This window comes from Pinus tabuliformis, chromosome 9 (assembly GCF_031772625.1).
Source record: "Pinus tabuliformis cultivar Carrire ecotype Pingquan chromosome 9, CPIR1, whole genome shotgun sequence".
Lineage (NCBI taxonomy): Eukaryota > Viridiplantae > Streptophyta > Pinopsida > Pinales > Pinaceae > Pinus > Pinus tabuliformis.
In genome coordinates this window covers 1,575,412,763-1,575,432,065 of record NC_142307.1, presented here as the reverse complement: position 1 = coordinate 1,575,432,065, position 19,303 = coordinate 1,575,412,763, and the positions used below count along the sequence as shown (strand labels likewise).

Below are 19,303 nucleotides of genomic sequence, written 5' to 3'. Positions count from 1 at the left end.
TTAGAAGCATAACTTTTCTTTCTTAGATTAATTTCCTTAAGCATGAGAAACAAAACCCCCAAAAATAACATAAACTATAAAACAACAAAGTAAGAGAAAGGTTAACTAAGCACATATAGTGCACTACACTTCATCAGTTTACAATACCCGGATTGATAATTTATGTAGAGAAATTTAGGACACTGAATTGACTAGACAAGAACCCCTATACATATCGTTATTCATAATCATTTTGTGATGGCGGATAACTCACAAGTCTCATTTTTTGCTTATTTAAACCTTCCTTATTTAAGCAAGCTAGCCAATGACCCGATTGCAAATAACTAGCATTGGCCACCCATTCCCACCAAGCTCCCTTTGGACGTTCCAAAGTTGAAGGGAAGCGAGGAGAAGACCTAGGAAATCATGTCATGACATTTCACCTGTGGTATTCATCCAATAATATCATAGATTATACTATTTGATTAACACTGTTTCAATGCACCCTTAGAGGGTCTGCAGAAAATTGGTACATTGACCAACCTTTTGCATCACATGGGAGCTTTAGTTCCCTAGCCATAACATTCCTTACATTCTTCCAGCACCTAGCCCACCAAGACTCGGGCTTGGAACTCCTTACCCATTTCAAACAAACATCGACTATACACACATCAGATCACATCCATGAATGGAAGAAACAACGTAGCTTGTGTAAAGCACATTTGTAAGAAAAAATCCTCCTTGACCTATTTTTTAGATCTCTCACATCATAAATCACAAAAGATGTGGCAAATTCATTTCCAAAAAATGAGGAAGATGCTAGTAGAAAATATCAACAATTAGAGCTTATGTCTAAATACCTTTACCATATTCTTCTAGATGCCCCACACATATAAACTTTTAAATAAGGGACACCAGGCACATCTAATGTTGTTGATGGATTGATTGGGACCATAGCCCAAAACCAACCAACAACACCTTCCAATACCCTAGATACAACTAATATGGCCAACCATTCGGTGCCATAAAACCACCACGCCACACAGGCTATTACCATTGTCAACCTATTCTTATGAAGAATATGGTTATGTAGGTCAACCAATACCAACCCACGCAAGGTGGCTAGTAACCTCCCATACAAGGTGGCCCATACCACCATAGGAACGTGGAAGCAATTCCTCCTTCCCAAAACTCATATGCCAGTCGTGGAAAAGGGAACCAATATTTCTCTTTTCTCTCACCTCAACAGAATAACCCACCATCACAGGCTAATGTACGGGTTGATATAGTCCCGCCTTCTCTCACTCAACAACAACAATCGGTTGAACAACTAGACACAACTAACCCACCTAATGTTGATAAGAAGAAAACAAAGAGAAATCCAAAGGGAGAGCCTAGCTAAGGGGACAACAATCAACAATAACCTTTGTGAGCACCAGTTGGGGGAAACCCCAACCGGAACCAAAAACAGGGACCGACCAATATTAACAACCCACAAAAGAAAAGAAATAACACAAGTCTACTAACTAATCACGCTTGTGCCATTTGTGGTAAATATGGTCATTACACCCATCATTGTCCTCAACTACCTGAGTGGAAAATAATGAAAGACAATGGGGGGAAAGGGGGGGAAAGCCAACAACCTGCAATGATGCAACATCCCTTATCCCATAAAGGAATGGTAAATACCCAGCAGGAAGACTCCCAACAACACCAGAACCCTCCTGAATAAAGTTCCTAAAGTGCCTAAATTTGTGACATTTACATGGCAGGGGAGATGTTCTCTTGCAGACATGCAACAGGGAGTACGAAACTCCACCAGAAACCAACCCTTCCACCTCGACTACTGAAAAACCTATAGCACCTTTAACAATCCCTCGATACACAATGGAATCCATCCAAAATATGGTTAAAGGTCCTTTATGACGAGTTGGACTAAACTCAGAGGTTACTCACAACTATAGCATACTCAATGACTTAGCTCAAAATCCTTCAGTGATGTCAGCATTAGAATTTTTGCAATCAATCCCAACCTAACAGAAAGTGTTACTTTATGCATTAGGAGAAATTGATCATGTCGATTCTTATTTAATGGTCTTTGACTTGGACAAACCCACCTTGTTCCTACCATCAACAGTCACTTTTCAAATTCTTGTCTTCATCCAAAATACCACCATCCATCGTTGCATAGTCGACGAGGGGGCATCCACATGTATATGTCCAAAATAGTTTGGAAAAAACTTGGATCTCCCGAACTCAAACCATCTGACATCACTCTCAAAGTGTACGTCGGGCACCCTTCTAATACCATAGGCCTATACCAATGAATTCCAGTACAAATGGTCGGTAAAACTATGCTCATAGACATCAAATTATTGGATGCATAGTTGGATTATAATATCCTTCTTGGCCAAATTTATATCTATGAAATATCAGTAGTGGCATGTTCTGTATTCAGGGTGATTATGTTCCCCCATGACGGGAAAATTATTACAATTAAACAACTCACATACTATGAGAAGAAGACATTAACTTCCCCTGATGGTGTGCTACCTTTTGTCAAATCTTCTTCTGAATTGGTCACAACTTACACTGAATTCAGCCCAGGACAATTTAAGCCATAAATTCTCCTCGAGACATTCCTAGGAGACCCACCTATGATATAGGATACTCCTCTGGCTATAGGAGCTCCAGTGTGCATGATGAGTTCATCAAACACCCATCAAGATTAGGAACTAGTTCCAGATACCAATAACAATGATGTTCCTGATCCTTCAGTCTTACCATACGCTATCACCCAAAGGCCCTTCTTATTCCCTCCACCTAGTTTTGTCTTGCACTAAGTCATCACAACACTCCCGTTGCCCAATATGGCTCTAGAAATATCAGTCTGGTATCTAGCCCCTCATGCCATGTCAGTAAACTCAAGTATCACCTCGACAGGTGTCATTCTTGTACCCCCTCCTCAAGATAACACACCACAAAAATAAATTCCTACCTCGACACTAGTCCATGCCAAAAAAGGGATAAGCAAAAAGGAAAGAAGGTGGAAGCTTCAAATGCTTCCTCCTCTAGGGTACCTCCACCTTGTGCTTTGTGTGAATTAGTTGGGCACCCTATTAATATGTGCCCCGAGTTAGACAAATTAAAATCTCTTCTACATGCCCCAAAAGTGCTAGTGAATCCTCCTCCCCCTATGGAGGAAAGACCACACTTTCATGTTATAAGGCATTGTGCACCAATAATTCATTCACCATATGCATGGAATATGAGAATTACACTCATCATTTCCTAGAAATCCATCGATATCAAGATGCATAATGTGCACTTGCCCAAGCCAATACCATGACCCCATCACTACCAGCCACCACAATGGCAGATGATGGGTCTAAAACCATGTTTTATGTCACGAGGGAAGAAGCTTCATGCTCATATCCCTCTTCTGGTCCCTCAACCTCCTTCCAGTCACGAAGGCAACCATAATCGGTGACACCCCAACATACCTCCATGTGTGCTTTATGTGATGAACCAGATCATTTCATAGACCAATTCCCCTAGTTATGAGCATTTTGGAGATATTACCCTAATATACACCCCAACCTCAGCAACAGAACTATACACATGCGTCATAATTTCCAAATTTGTGTAGGAAACCATCATACTCGGTTTTTCCCATACCTTTCCTGATTCCATGAATTGTTAGATTTCATGCATCGATTCATTGTTTAGAACTCTGATATAGTCAAACGAGATACCCGATCCCCAGATAACACCACACCAATGGGGGATGACGGATCTAGGTCTATATTGTGGGTATTCAAGGATAAAACACCTCTTGAGCCAAAGTTAGGCACCCATCAATGTGTCAACCCCAACCACCATCGGTCTGGATCTAGAGGAAAGAAAAAACAACCTCAAGCCACTTTGTCAAAATCATCCCACACATGCACCCTATGTGATAGACCCAACCACCTGGTAAATCAATGTTGGGAATTGGGAAATATTAAAGTTGTCTTTCACTTGTTGGTCCATATTCCAAAACCTAACCACACTAAACATTCGCGCCATTACTGGCACATCTTCTCTCAAGCGCACCATGTGCGGAACTGTTAGTACCTTCCATGTTTCCAAGCAACGAGAGCAGCATTAAGACAACCTCACATTGGAAACAACCCTCATGCTAATACTAATATCTAGAAGTTGTCGACACCCAGGATTTCCCGACCTCATGACACCAACCAGGCTTCATCATCTCATGCTATGGACGATATTGACACCCACACCTTACAGTGTTAACACTAGTTTTGTGTGCAGTATTTGCACCAATAACTCTCATAGTTTTGAGACATGTCATATGTTGCAAACATTTAGACAACTTAGGATTCAGGATCAACCTCATCACGAGGAAGAAAAGTTTTCCCCTCGGACTCCACCCAAGTTGCAACAACTTCGTCCCACTCATTATCAACCCACCATTACAGAAATTCTACCACCACCTAATGATGACGACACGCAACATCACATATGATTAATTTCCTCATTCGTAGGAACCATTATTCGTCTTGTCTGCTCATCATTTTTTGTTGTCGAGATTGCTAAACCCACCACACTACTGGTACCATCACCAACTGTGCAGACCCATCCCATCTACACATTTCCAAATTTGATAGGTCCTACGACATCAACCATCTAATCACGTTCTTTCTTTTTGACCAGCATAGCTAGGCCTGAACTCCACCCTCATGGCCTCACACAATTAATTCAACACTAGATAATATTTTTCACTCAGAAGAAGATATTCTAGAGGCCATGATGGAACTCCAATGTCGATGGGACATCATGCACCATCATATGTTCTTTACTTGAAAAATCATTTGTGCCTATTTACGCACCAAGACATGATTTGTGCGCCATAGAATCAAAAGATTTCCTGCCTCTAGGACAAGTAGATTTGTTTAAGAATCCCATCCCGGAACCAAATGCATTCATGGAAGGGAGCATGTTGAATATCTCACCTAACAGTAAGGTCGATATTTCAAACAAACTTGGCATAGTTGAAGAGATCCAATTGGGGGCAACATGCTCTCAAGAGGAGGTGGCGTCATATACGACCTTGTTTTAAGAATATAGGGCCATATTTGCATGGTCATACTCAGAAATTCTAGGCATCAGTCCCAACATCATGGAGCACCATAATGATACCTAGCCTAATGCTCACCCTGTTAGGCAAAAGAAGTATTAATTCGACCCTTTCAGAGAACCCTTTAGGTGCTCCATCCTGTGTTTTTGTTACATCTTGATTTTCAGTTCCCATATTGTTATGCACAGATGTTTTCACTTGGGGTATTAACTTCTGAAGTTGCAGGTTATCATATGCTTCTAAACAAACTCATTCGCCTAGTGCCAATTAAGAGTTAAGGTATCACTCTTCACTCAGAATGATAGGCTTCCTCTAGAATTTTTGCATATCCTAACATCATTTCTCTTAAACACACCATAGGGTCCATCATATCGACCATGTTTACCACTATTTCCCCTTGCACGTGGTAAAACTCCCATGACTAGTCGATAGAGCCTCCCCACTCATGGATCACCTCATTTTATAGACCTGCATGTTCTATTTGGAATCCATGATCATCTACTCTAGCCTAGGAGCCATCTCACTTGCATGCCTTGAAGATTAGCCTCATTCCTCTCTTCTTCTCTTACTGTTAACCAACCCTACTCCCGGTCCACCTTATTCATTTGCGACAAACAAAGACAAATTCTCTCCCATATTCTACATTTTTCCTATCATCCCTCTATATAGCATAAGATCATTAGCATCACTTCGTTCACCTCATCAACCCAAAACCAAGACCAACCAATGGGCCCCCCTCCCTCCACAAAATACACTTTACCTCCATCATCATGTACATCATTGTTTTCATGGGGTACCCATCTCCGTGTATGTACATCACAAACCACCTTTACATTCTTTTGGCAAGCGTACAATTTTTTTTAGGAAAATGCTTCCCACTTATATTTTCATGCCATATGCCCGATGACAGTCCCTATTTTCCCATGGTGAGAACTTGCACATAATCCACATTCATTCACCCTCTTCACGCCATTCAAAACATACTCGCACCTACCCTAGATGTCCTGCTGACTCCAGGGCCACTCCTCTCAGAAGAACTGTTTTGAATGTCGCCACTCACATTATAGCTTTGACCTCGAGCAAGTTGTCCACATCCATTCATATCATCAATTTTCATTATCGTGCCTTGCTGACCCACCTTATTACAATCTGTTTCACTAGACAACTTGATTTCCCAAATCAACATTTCTTGGTCCCTATGACATTAAGCACTAACATACACTCTCATGTAAGGGCACTAGTATCATACTTCATGACCATTATAGCTCTCTCATTTAGTCATTGACCCACGCATTGCATAGCACCTAACTTACCAGTGCTTACATATTGATGTGTGGGAGGTATCCACAGTCAAATATGCATGCATCCATAAGCACCTCATTTAAGTAGTGCTTCACCTTCTCTAATGCATGGAGGCACCTAGTTCGTTCTATTTGTCGAAGAAGTGCCCCTGCAGATATAAGCAGTTATCATTATCATCCATCAGAAAATCAACCACTCCATTACTGACTTAATAGGAATACTTCTTATTTGATTGTAATAAATAGTCACCAGTCATCATAACAAGCATGGGACATGCCCGCCTCGTATAAGAACTTTTTTCAGAGTATGGTTATCTTTTATCCTCATTTAAGTATTTTCCCTACTCATTTCTGGAACAAGTTATTCTCTCTACCAAAAATTGGATCAGGCTCTCAGTTATAACAGAAAAAGCATGATGTATTTCGGCTCTATGTTTTCTCCTAACCTCATACATCAAGGGGAAACTAATAACACCAAAAAATCATACACACATTTGTATAATCCAAAATATGCCCAAAGTCGTCCAACAGAACATATAGGTGAAGATTTTCCAACTAAAGACATTATGAAAATTCAAAAATCTAATTTCTCCTAAGGTCTAATGTATAAGATTGAACTGAAAAGTGATGACTGTGTGTTTTTTCCTTTGATAGTCACACATCATTGCGAAATTTCCTTCGAAAGTTGTGCGATCGAAGAAAAGGTTGATTCAGTAAATTCAGGACCACTTCCCACACTTGGAAGATGATTCCCTGACATGTTCCAGTCAAGGACATTTGAATTCAAGTCGCCCTGAAGATATGCAACCCATAAAGGAATTTTCTTGTCCTACTCATAAGTCGTTTTCATTCATGAACCGAAAGAAGAGGGATTCAAAAAAATCTATATAAAGAGGCCATGGGAGGACCAAAGAGAAGACAATGCTATGCTAGCCAAATTGCTATCAGAGAAATCCTTCATTTCATTGTTGAAGCAGAAGAAGTAGAGCGTTATTGTGTTGGCATAATTTCTTCTTATCAATCCATCGCTCTAATGTGGAGAGTATTTCACCATTGAGAGAGGCTTGATACTTCTTTGATAGAGAGGAGAAACTTGCAGAGAGAGTGAAAAAAGGAACCTCCTTGCTAAGGATTTTTGAGCACCATAGCTGAAAGAATTCTCTTCAAGTGTATACTATTTTTATATTTGTATTCATCTTCTACCACCAACAGCCAATAAAAGGAGCCATTTTGCATAATTGTGTTCACTTGTTTGCTTCATTAAACATTACTTGTGTGATTATCTTTTTGTTTTAGTTTATGTTTGTATATGCACTGTTTTCACCATTTGCAATGCTTTGTTTCTTCATGTTTTTCCACTGACAACAACCAAACTACTTGTATTTATTTGCAAGGAACAACCAACTGATAAGAAGGTGTCTTTTGGTACTCCATTGCTACAAAAATACTGCAATGCATACATAGGAAACAACAACTTCTAGATTGACTCTTGGGAACTCTCAATGACAACTCAAAACAAGGCATGGAAGAATTACTTGCAATAAGTTGATCTATTTGGACCATGAAGCTAATCTCACATCATTTCCATACTTATAAAGCTATGAATTTAGTATGGATACAAAGTGCACCCTTCGATAAAGGGTAAGTTCTATGTAGTTAATGATTTTCAGACATGAAAATTCTAAGTCTGTTCAAAACTCTGAAACAACCAATACAAAAATTAATTTCCTTATTTCCAATCTTGTTTTTGGTTAGAAGTCATTGGAATCCAATAAATCCCTCTTTTGGCTAGTAGTCAATGCAATCCATTTATATGTTTGTACATATTAGGTATCATCTAAAAAATTAATGATTGGTTTACTAATGTTTTATTGAATGTTATTTTAATTTCATGTAACAGTTCAGGGTTAGTAGTCAATGAAATCCATTTGATATGTCTATAAACACACATATACGAAGTAAAAAATAAAAAATTAATGATTTGCTTATTAACTTTCTATTGAATATTAATTTGCACTAAAATAAAATTAAAAAACCCTACAACATTGTTATCATTGCATAGCAATGACATATAGGATTCATGAGGAACTATTAGTTTCTCCATACATAATTTTTTTGTTTGTGATTTTGCAATGTTAACAATATAATTTTTAATAAAGTTTGGGGTAAATCACCCTATCATACCCAACAACATATAATATAATATAATATAATATTATAATAATAATTATTATAATAATATAATAATAATTATAATATTAATATAATAATTATAAAATAATATATATAAATAATATGGTTATTATTATTTATATAATTATTAATAATTACAAATAATTAGTGTTTAAGAAAATACACATAATAATTATTAACATAGTTTATATTAATCATATTAGAAAATGTGTATGGTTGTATATATATTTCATATAAACTTGTAAGTGTATATTAACTATATTTAGATTGCGCTAATTTTTAATAAATTTTTAAATAACATCACTCGGCCACAGCATACCCAACAAGTTACCGAAAGCTTCCATCACACGATTTTCTTTGCTTTCAGTTTTCCTGCCAATCTACGAGGGTGATCGACACATCCTAATTAAACTGTGCAGTGATATTGGGCATCTCTGAATGGCCGCTCCCCTTGCTTGCCATTGTTGAAAGGTGATTCTTAGTGTTCTTGACGCTAAGTTGCAGTGATGGGCATTCCAAAACAGACGCGGGACTCACACTCATGTCGGTATTCTGGTAGGTGAAGGTTGCTTTTCAAATTCACAGGCTACATATTCAGCAGGGTTCAGATTTTGCGCCACAAACAGTTGGATTCAAAGGAAACATCATGGCCGACATTAATTTCTCTGTACTTACGTGGTGATTGCAAATTAGAAATGCAGAGAAAGTCAGGGAGTAACTCGATGAATAATGAGATAGACCCCAGCCCACCATTGTCGGATATGGCAGTGATATGATTCGAAATCAGTGTTTCAGCAATTTTAATATGAACTTTGATTACAGATTTCTGGCACATGGGTTGGCTAAAAATAAAATTGGCAAATAATAATTATAAATTATAAATTCAAATAAAAAATAAGTATGACTAATATTTTCAAATAATAATTATAAATTCAATTTTTTTTCCTAGAATATAGTAAAAATTCCAACATAATGAAAATTTTTTATTTCAAATAATTTCATATTGGAAAATATCATTTCAACCAAACAAACTAAAAACAATATACACATAATTTATTTTGCAACTATACAATAACATGGCACTACCCAACTCACTCTTGTTTTAAATAACCACAGCACATTTATAATCATGCCAATGCTGTACTATGTCTTCACATACAATCCACCCAAGAAAAACAAATATTCAGTTATCTATATCCAGATGACCTATGAAAAAGACATCATGATTCCTATCAATGCTGTACTATCTGTTCACATACAATCCACCCAAGAAAAACAAATATGCAGTTAACCTATATCTAGATGACCTATGAAAAAACATCATGATTCTTATCGAGCAGCGATATCATAGCTGTTTGAATGCTTCACATCTCCATAAATCATAGTAAAGTAAAGAAACTGGAGCAGGTAATCCTGGAAGGAGCTAGTAAACTACATTGACGAACTCATAGTCGAAGGTGAGCGAGAAGTGCGCCCAAACCTAGGCCAACTTCCTTTCTGAGCGACTTGAGATCTTTAGTTGTAACTGCCTTGTACAGTTGAGGACACTCCTCACTGATCAGTTCTCCAGGAGCGAGAATTTCTACTTCGTCCGAGAATAACAAATAGAACGCTATAGACAGCCTGCTCCTTTTTGGGCCGCCATGGACCACACGGTGCTCTGAGCTGCGGTATCTGCCATTACTCCACATCTGCCATTTACATTAACTATTTAAATTAATAGGCTCTTTTGATCAAATTATTTGACTTTAGTTTTAAAATATTCTGATAAATATAAATAAAATAAATTACTTGACTTGATAACCCTAATCCTGATTCTAAAATCCACATTCCAATTAAAACAACACCCAACAATGTATAGAAAAAACAAATTATTGATCACCTATGATTCTTCTGATAAATATAAATAAAATAAATTACTTGACTTGATAACCCTAATCCTGATTCTAAAATCCACATTCCAATTAAAACAACACCCAACAATGTATAGAAAAAAAAAATTATTGATCACCTATGATTCTTCTGATAAATATAAATAAAATAAATTACTTGACTTGATAACCCTAATCCTGATTCTAAAATCCACATTCCAATTAAAACAACACCCAACAATGTATAGAAAAAAAAAATTTTATTGATCACCTATAAAGAATCACCGATGATAACAACGAATGACCCAGGCAAGGGCTTGCTATCAACCCACTATCCTTCCTTTGTTCGGATCTGGAGGCCACCCACGTCATCCTCGTAGATAATAGTAAGGCAGCCCACATCTGTATGACCTTTGTACAAATTCTCCTCGTCAAGTGATACTTCAGCGACTTTAGGATATAAATTGAAGCGTAGTTTCTCGTCAAAGACAGATGATCCGTACTGTTTACCCACGTTCTCACCCAAACTGTACATAATGAGTTTTAGCATTCCATTTGATAGCTCACTTATCCCAGACATGTATTCAGGTATGGTCTCTCTGCAACACGTTATCAAAAAAAATCTACATTGAAAAAAATTATTTTTATTTATATCAAAAATATTAAAAATATTTCATACATAAAAATAAAAATTAATAAAATTAAAATATTAGATATCATATTTTAGATTTAACTACATTAAATAATTCATTAACTATCACCATTTCCATAAAATGTAATTTTAACTCACTAATTTCTCATGATTAAACATAAACTATATCACTTCTATTTTCATATTTATATTGCATCATTTTGAAAATCATAAACTATATCACTTCTTAAAAAGCTTTATGAATCTCCAAATGTCATGGATAATTTGGAAACCCTGCTCACAACGAAAGAAGTTTTCTCTTTAGAAGACATTAAGTTTGGGGTTAATCGCCTCGCTAATGGAAAAGCTAAGGACATTGAAGGTTACCAGGCGGAAATCTTAAAAATTGGAGGTCCTGTCCTCATCCCCCACATCCACAAGCTTTTCAATCAAACAGTCAAGCAAGGGTTCCCTAAACCTTGGACTGAGAGCCTCATTATCCCTATTTTTAAAAGTGGGGTTACAAATAACCCCTCTAATTATCGGACAATCATGATCAACCCTCTCTTAGCCAAGTTATATGGTAGTATTCTGGAAAAGAAGTTAAGCATATGGCTTGAAAGTGAAGGTAAGCGGGCTAAAGGCCAAGTAGGTTTCAGAAGGCATCACTCAGCAACAGACCACCTTGTTACACTTAAGATCATTGCGGAGGAATGTCGTAATGATAAATCCAATTTATTTTGTTGCTTTGTGGACTTTAGAAAGGCTTTCGATACGGTTCCTAGAAGCAACCTTTGGAATAGGTTAGAAGAGCTAAAGGTTCCTCTTGAGTTGAGAGCTGCTACTATAAGGTTATACGAGAATGTAATTGCCAAGCTAAAGAGCAATGAGGGGTGGTCGAAAAATATTAAGTGTGACATCGGAGTTAAACAAGGTTGTCCCCTCTCCCCTACCCTATTTGGCATTTACATCGATAAGCTCGAAGGCTATTTAGAGGAAGCAGGATGTGATGGCACGATATTAGCTAGGATAGTCATTATCCTTCTTCTATATGCTGACGATATTGTTCTTTTGGCAAGGTGCCCATCTAATCTTGATAAGCAACTCAAGCTTCTTAAGGATTTCTGCTCTACAATGGGTATGACTGTTAGCACTGACAAAACAAAAGTTATGATTATCAAATCCAAGAAGGACACTTACGCTAATTTTATATATGACAATAATAACTTGGAGGAAGTGTATTCTTACAAGTACCTAGGAATTGATATCCATCACAAGCTCAACTGGAACCATAGCATTGAGACAAGGATTAATGGGGGGTGGAAAGCTTATTTTGGTCTTGAAAATAATTGTAAAACAAAAAACCTCGTAATGTGGGATAAAAAGAAGTTCCTCTTTGAAACTTTAGTCACTCCTGTTATCTTATATGGCTGTGAGGTTTGGGGTTGCAGCATCTCCAGAGAATCATGGAGAAAGATTGAGCAAATCCAGAAGCGTTTTATAATTTATAACATGAAAATTAAAAGTAATACACCCTATCCTATTCTCCTTATAGAAGCAGGTCTTTCCCCTATTGAGAGCATAGCTATGCTTAGATTTCTGTTGTACAAGCACAAACTCAATAACATAGACGATCATAGACTTCCTAAGCTAGCTTTAAATTCCAGCCAAAACCACCTACGGCTCAATCGAGGGTGGCATAAAGACACAAGGGCCTAGTTAAACTATTGGAAGATCAACGAGAATGATGCATTGCAAAACATAAATAACATTAAAGATATTGTTACTTCTAAGTTCAAAGAAAAATTGTGGTGTGAGAAAGATTTAGCGGCTAAAAGAAAATTAAGTTATTATAAGAAGGTCATCAATCCCACCCTAGAAGATCAAAAGTATCTCTCTATTTTAACTAGCTCAAAGAAGGAAATTAATATAGCAAAGATTAGAACGAATTCTCATGAGCTCCATAGTGAAACAGGTCATTGGGCAGTGCTTAAAACGCCATGGATGGAAAGGATCTGCCACATATGTGAGAATAGGAGCATCGAGGATGAAAACCACTTCCTCTTAGAGTGCCCTGCGTACAACCACATTAGATCTCAGTTTCACAATCTTTGTTACAATACTGACATTCCTAGCCTTTTACAATGTCAAAATTATAGTGAGCTCGGGAGGCTTCTCTCCAAGCTTTTTGAGCATAGGAATAAAATCTTAAATCAAAATAAATAATTTGTTTATTTAGGTCCGATAGATCATTGTTTGGTCTCAGCGGACGTTAACCACCACCATCATCATCATCATCATCATCATATTTCTATTGCATCATTTTGAAACAAAAAAAAAGAAATACCTAGATTTATCATTTCGTTGGTAGCACAACTTGGAATAGATCTCTTCAACTATACGGAGACTGTGGAAAGTCATGCTTTCAAGCATTGAATCGTCTTTCCCAAGAGGACCTATTTTTGATGGGCAGTAATTAGTAGAATACGAGGGGAAAATGTCCCCTTCTTTGATGTCAGTGGGCAGAGCAAGCATATCTCGAGCAACGGAGTCCATTGTTTGAATAACATTTGGGTCGATTCCATGGTTGATGACACGGAAGAAGCCCAATTCGCTGCAAGCCTCTCTCACTTTCTTCACCTCCTGCTCTTCAATATCGCTGCTTCCTCCACGTTTAAGGAGATTAAGATCGATGATTGGAGAGGGAATTGACAGGATGCCATCACTCGATTGGGTTGTGCTCTTCTCCGTTGAAGGATAACAGGGATTGCCTGCCCTGTCTTATATAACCCAAGTATTGCATTATAATATGACATAATTATATAACTCAATTATTACATTATACTATAAATGTGATATAATATACAATTTGCTTTTTTAGATTTTTTTTATTTTTTTTTCAAAACAATTGTTACAGGAGCATTTCAGAGTGTTTGAATAGTTATTTGGATGGTGGAAATAGATTCAGACCATCAAAAACCAAACCCTTACAGCACTCAAATAAGAGTGTTTGAATGGTTTAAAGAGTTATTTATATGGTGGAAATGAATTCAGCGTTATCAAAACCAAACCCTTGGAACACTCAAAATCTTGAAACTTGACATTTGTAATCTAGATTTCCCAAAATTTCTACCACATTTTTTTTCAAAAAATTCTTGAAATAGTTATTTAAATAATGAAAATAGATTCAGCCCTCTCAAAAACCAAACCCTAGAATACTCAAAATCTTGAAACTTATATTTGTAATCTAAATTTCCCAAAAATTCTACCACATTTAATCAAAATCTATATAATTTTTTATTGAAATATGAGCTCTTTACACTTACACTTACCCTACTTTTTTATTGTCTTTTATTCATCCAATGGCACACGGCCCACACATCGACAATCTTCAACATTTTAAACGCTAGATACCTAAAATATCAGCGGCTGGTCCAGATTCACGTGATTTCTACTGGTCAACCAAAATACGAATTTAAGCAGTCACCATCCAGTACACACCCGCTGCTCCTCCAAAATCCAAGGACCCGGGGCCATGCAAAAGCTGCACCGGTTGGTCCAGATTCACGTGGCTTCAACTCGTCAACCAAAATCCGATTTTAAATAGTCGGCACAGACTAGCTACTCCTCCAAAAGCCAAGGACCCGTAGCCATGCAAAAGCTTATTAGACACGGCTACTCGTCCAAATTTACTTACCCAATAAGCCGTAGTAGTCTAACTAGCCGGAAGAATTGCCTCAGAAGTTATGGAAATTCCGGTCCATATTTAAAGAAAATTTGGCAAGGATTTTTCTAAATTCAAATTTTAGTTGTTAAACTTCAAAATTTTAGGTGTCCTAGATGTTTTTGATAGTGCTGAATCTATTTCCACCATCAAAAACATGATTCAAGCACTGCCTCTACAAGATTTTTTGAAATTTTTTTACTTGGATTCCGGCCACTTTTGGCTGTCCAAACAAATCCTCCATGACTCCCTCGTTCACTATAACACAAATTTCATTCCACAAACATGAAATTGGAATAAAGAAAAAGCTCATTCTACAAACATGAAATTGGAATAAAGGAAAAAATTATACGTGCATAATTTTATAAATTAGTTTAATAATATAAACGAGCAATTATGCAGAGAGCTACAAACTACAAACATGAAATTGGAATAAAAAAATAAAAAACTTTATACGTTTATATTTTATAAATTAGTTTAGTAATATAAACTAGCAATGGTATATAGAGGTGCAAAGAAACGGTCATAGGAGGGAAATGTGGAAGGAAACTCTCACTTTCTGTGAAATGTTAAGCTGTAACATTGATGTCACATTATGGGGAGAGCAATGCCATACTGAAGGGAACCACTCTAATCCTTGCAATCAAAGACAGTAATGATGTAGAGTTCAATGGAAGGACTATTGAAACTATCCCCACCACTTCTCTTCTTATAAACAGATATTGTTGAAACATGTCAACTCCAGTAGTTCTAGGAAACAGGTTTCAATAAAACCAGAGTACCAGTCAGAACAAAGGTCTCCACAATGACCAGAAGGAATATGAATCAGAGGTATGTAAACTTTGTTCTCATACAACAATGTGGCCAAGGACTAGGGTTGTTTTAAGGGAAGGTCAAAAGCCACTAGATATTTTTGGGTTTTTGAGAAAGTGAGAAATGGAGTTCCCTGTGATTGATTTGGAGCCATACTTGGAATTCACGGGTAGATCTTGACGTGGTTCTGACTCCAAATGTGACCCAATCAAGCCTGCCTGTTACCCAAATGGCGAACTCAAGTGTGGTATGGATTTGAAGAGTTTATGCGAGGAAGGGGTGAAGTATCTGCCTGTTACCCAAATGGCGAACTCATGTATGGTATGGATTTGAAGAGTTTATGCGAGGAAGGGGTGAAGTCTCTGAAAAAATAGGGGCATTGGTAGTCAGAGACCCTAGGGACTTAGCGGAGGTTAATGACAAAGTTTCTGGACATTAAGGAAACATATTTTGAGAAACTAGATGACTTCAAGCACCAATAGGAGCACCCATATCTTCATTATCATTTTTTTTTTACAATATATGGTTTCCTCAATTTGCATATTTTCCACCCTTGATTTTGTTTATATTATTAGTTCAGTTACAAAGTCATAATGGTGTTGAAAAATACCTAATTTAGATTTTTAAGAATTTAAGTTTCATCAAAATCACCATCTTTTAAAAAATTATTTAATTGAGATATCTTTGATATCAAACTTATATTCTAATGAATGAAAAGGTAGTTATAGGCATTATACATTTTTCAATTAGAAAGTTTTCACCAGTAAAACTACCAAGGCTACATATGGCTACATATTGGCACCCTTTAGATGAGACCATATTGATGTTTATAGTTTTCTGAACACATTGACTATAAGTTGAACTCATGTACATGATTATTTATTGCAACTATTATGGGTTTCTTCTAGTTCCAAAGAACCATCAACACTTTTGGTATAATATTATCCCACTGTCTGTTGCTCACAGTTCCCATTTTCTAGATTTAAGACACCATCTTGCCTCCCCTTCAAATTTATGGCTGCAAGTTATAGCTCCAAAAAATCCCCAACGCATATGGGAGGATAATTTTATGCAACATGTGAGTTTGCAAAGTGGCCAATTGGTTGTAATATTGCATCAAAATCAATGTGTCCAAAAACATGTAATTAAAGACAAATAAAATTAGTTAACAATATTGCAAGGTATAAAACATTGTTAAAAATTTCACAAAAATAAATTTACAAAAGGGAGAATGGGTTGAATTTCATATTCAATTATGAATCATAATTCTTATCGCCCTTAGCAATAATGCATGCCTACAAATAAATAATTTCCTGGAACTTAGCAGTGACAAAGACAAAGTATACAACTGGCAATCAGTGCACATGTAGTTATCAAAATGGAAATCCATAGAGTCTAGCTTGAATTAGTTGTATACATATAATGCACTTGTAAAGACTGGTGAATTCAGTTCATTTCTAGTTTGAGTATATCCAATATAAATATCACATTCTCCAATGGTTTTAATAGCTAAAGTAACAAATTAATAATTCTTATCAATGCACTCACAGTGGAAGAAACCCTTCATAAGCTTTTTCCATCCTGCCTTGCCACTTCAATAGTTGCAAGAGTTCTTTTAGTGACAACAATTTCATGCATTTCAGCTTGGAAATCACCCCCTTTGTAAGCCACTCAAGCCACTTTGTAGAAAATGTAGACCAAATCGATATGTTAGCCTTGTAATTCAGATTCTCAACAAGCCTCAAATTGATATATTTGTAAATAGTGAAATGTTGAATCCTACTACATGTTTTCCAGCTTGGATCAACAGGGAACCAATGAGGACACGGACTTCAACTTTTTGACTATTTCTCAACCAAATGTAGATTCATAAATTTAAGGTCATAATGATAACCTGCAAATAAAGTCCCTTATTTTCCATGCCTTAAAAGATCACTCCCTGTAGAAGTGAGAAAGTGAGGTCCCTCCCATCATCAATGACAAAATTAAAGGGAAACAATTGGTGGTAATAATGCCCAAAATTATTGCAGATTAATAGAGGTTTAGCAACTTTAAAACTTAAATTGGGATATGTCCTAGAAGAATTTAAATAACTATTGCAACAGTGAAATAAATGAATCTTTTTAAAACCCAATACCAATACCTGCCATCTCTTCCACAACCTACCTAGATAATTGAATAAATATACTGGAAAGGGGGCCAGTAATAATGTAACAATTTTTTTTTTTTAAATTAACAGAAAATACAAGTACTATGAGAATAAATAAGAAATCATATATCTAGATCACCTTGATAGTTGATATCATTATAGAATCCCATCCATCCATAGTATCTTCTTATTTTTGGAATCCTTCTAACACCACAAGAACATAATTTAACTTCTGGATATGAAGGAAAATATAGGAGATCGTGAAGAGAATATGATTTAGTAATAAAGCCTAGGAATATTTTCTAAAACAAGGAAAGAAAGGTTGAACACCAAAATAAACATGGCATCCCGTATTAGACCTTAAAGCACGTCTCCAATGGTCAAGGGTCCACTCTCCACATGCACCTCCATTTGGAATCAACACCAACAGGAATATGGGTCGATATTCATTTGGTACATCTTCCATTTTCATTTGCATCTCTTTGTCTACTACATCTCTAGGCAATTCAACTCCTTTTGGTGTCACTCCTACCTACTCTCCCATATATTCAAGAAAATATAAATTATGATGTATCAAATCCCATCACCATTCTACCTCAATTTATGGTACATTTGAAAATATTTACAAACATACATTGTAAACATAATTTACAGTCTCGAATCTCAACTATTAGAATTGAAGAATGAGGTTATATACACACAACATAATATGCACTTGTTATCTAAGGATTTCCACCTATGAAAATATTTCTTTCGCCTAATGCAACAATTAAGGAATTCAGAAACATTGTAGATGTCAGCTATAACTACATTCATTACAAACAAAATACAACATATATGAACAAACATAGAATATTAAGCACTTATCAAATCAACCATTCGACATAAGATAAAGAAGCACATTGTAGTGCTAATGTACATTACATGAGAGAAGCGCCAAGATGATCATTTGATATATTCATGACTCTTACATAACCTTGGAATGAGTTTTTAAATATGGAAATTTTTCTCATATTTATTCACCCGCGCTCTTGTTTGCCTAGGTTACAAAGAAAGAAGCATTGGCATCATGACTCTATAATTAGAAATTCATTGCCTTAAGGTCCATCTACCAAAAGATATTAAGGAGTATGTCCTCATATACGTTAAGAGTAAGATATTACACTAACCAGTGTGGTATATCAATTTTCCCAACACTTGTGTTGGCCCCTTTGTTCTGATTGGAGACACAGTTGCATCAACTCAACCGACAACAAAATCTAGGTTGTGCTAGCTAGAATAAGGACAAATGTTAAGAATAAAGAGAACCAAGATACACAACAATTAGGGCTAGGATATCAGGTCATGATGCAAAGTTTTGAGGAACAACATGGTGGGAGACAATAGGTTGTTAGAGATGCATGAACTAGACTACTAGTGGATAAAATTGATTTCACAAGTAAGGAGCCAATGACATGGGTGAACCTTCCTGCCTAAGGGTACAAATATTTATATATAGAGGT

General features: G+C 36.5%; 2 pseudogenes; both read right to left on the bottom strand.

Annotated features, from left to right (window-relative positions):
- Positions 1-9,931: 9,931 nt before the first annotated feature.
- Positions 9,932-14,038, bottom strand: LOC149154696 (C4-beta,C20-epoxidase-like; annotated as a pseudogene).
- A 2,555-nt stretch (positions 14,039-16,593) lies between these two features.
- On the bottom strand, positions 16,594-18,279 carry LOC149154695 (uncharacterized; annotated as a pseudogene).
- Positions 18,280-19,303: the final 1,024 nt, after the last annotated feature.